At 42.0% G+C, this 1,675-nt stretch overlaps 2 non-coding genes across 2 annotated transcripts; one reads left to right on the top strand and one right to left on the bottom strand.

The window, feature by feature from the left end:
- Window positions 1–937: 937 nt before the first annotated feature.
- Trnas-cga (transfer RNA serine (anticodon CGA)) lies at window positions 938–1,012 on the bottom strand. The gene has a single exon. It is a non-coding gene; the product is annotated as a tRNA-Ser (tRNA).
- A 239-nt stretch (window positions 1,013–1,251) lies between these two features.
- On the top strand, window positions 1,252–1,326 carry Trnas-cga (transfer RNA serine (anticodon CGA)). The gene has a single exon. It is a non-coding gene; the product is annotated as a tRNA-Ser (tRNA).
- The last annotated feature ends 349 nt before the right edge of the window (window positions 1,327–1,675 follow it).

The raw sequence follows: 1,675 nt of genomic DNA, 5'->3' as shown, positions 1-1,675 counted from the left end.
GGTCATTGTTACAAAACCTATTAATATCACTTTAACAGTAAATCATAAATTATTAAAGATATGATCCATATTCAAGTGTTATTGGGATCACAATGAAAATTTAAGAAAGCTGGTAGTTTAAAATTACTGTGGCTTCATTCCGTGAATTACTACCGAATTAAATGGCTTCCACAAATATTTCCCTTTATGGCGGACCTAAGGTCCGCCATATTTAACAATGCTACGTCTTCCTGGCCACGAACAGCTTCTACAGGGTTTCCCTATGACGTAGGTTCTCATCTGTCTCACTCACACACTACAGAGCTTAGGTCTCATTCAGCACAATAGACGCGTGTGAATTTCCCCATCTCGTGGCGAATCTGCGCTCTTTGTGGCACACGGTCCTGGACGACAGGACCCGTTTCACTATTCCTGAAGGCTGTGAGCGAAATGCTCATTAGCTCACAAGGGTCGCATAGGAAGGAATCTCATACAGTGCTGACAACCGCAGTAGATGTACTCTCTATCAGAACAAACACGATGCGAGTTAAACAGTTTAGCTTTCTTCGAAGAATAGTTAAAATTCTTTTATACATTATTAAAAAAGTAATGGGTAGATTTGGTACTCGTTACTAAGCAATGACAGTTCGCAAATTTATCCAATCTTGAGATAAACTGATGCTCCTACCATACCTTACTTCAAGCCCTATGGCACTCGATAGTTTCATCTGTCCAGGGTGGATCGATTGCACTAAATATGAAGTGTAAATTACGTGCTGTATGCGGATACGTTAGCCTAGCTTTGGTCTGTACCGCTGCCTGCTCACCCACTCAACTGTTTCATCATCAGTATCTTTAATACAGAGTTGATATTCAACACTAATATTACTCCAGAATGAGATTTTCACTCTGCAGCGGAGTGTGCGCTGATATGAAACTTCCTGGCAGATTAAAACTGTGCGCCCGACCGAGACTCGAACTCGGGACCTTTGCCTTTCGCGGGCAAGTGCTCTACCAACTGAGCTACCGAAGCACGGCACATGCCCGGTACTCACAGCTTTACTTCTGCCAGTATCTCAGCGCACACTCCGCTCCAGAGTGAAAATCTCAATCTGGAAACATCCCCCAGGCTGTGGCTAAGCCATGTCTCCGCAATATCCTTTCTTTCAGGAGTGCTAGTTCTGCAAGGTTCGCAGGAGAGCTTCTGTAAAGTTTGGAAGGTAGGAGACGAGATACTGGCAGAAGTAAAGCTGTGAGAGGGGGCGTGAGTCGTGCTTCGGTGGCTCAGTTGGTAGAGCAGTTGCCCGCGAAAGGCAAAGGTCCCGAGTTCGAGTCTCGGTCGGGCACACAGTTTTAATCTGCCAGGAAGTTTTACTAATATTACTTTTCACAATGGACATTACTGTTACTGTTTCACTCCAACATGAACAGTTACAGAGAGATAAAATCAGAATATGTAAGATGATTGTGGTTTCCATTCCACTACAAAAATCTCTGAGATATGGGAAAATTGGAAGTGTGGCAGAAGAAAAATTGACATCAATTCAAACGTAACATAAAACTGTGAAGTGTTTCAGATTAACGGACGTAAGTACTGTAAATATAAGTTAGTAATCGTTTTTTTTGTAAACTAATAAAATATTTAAAGAATACAAGCTAAATTGATCTTACTGTCAAGACCACCTGTCACAAAAAA

This window comes from Schistocerca nitens, chromosome 1, assembly GCF_023898315.1.
Source record: "Schistocerca nitens isolate TAMUIC-IGC-003100 chromosome 1, iqSchNite1.1, whole genome shotgun sequence".
NCBI classification, from domain to species: Eukaryota; Metazoa; Arthropoda; class Insecta; order Orthoptera; family Acrididae; genus Schistocerca; species Schistocerca nitens.
This window is presented reverse-complemented; position numbering and strand designations above follow the sequence as displayed.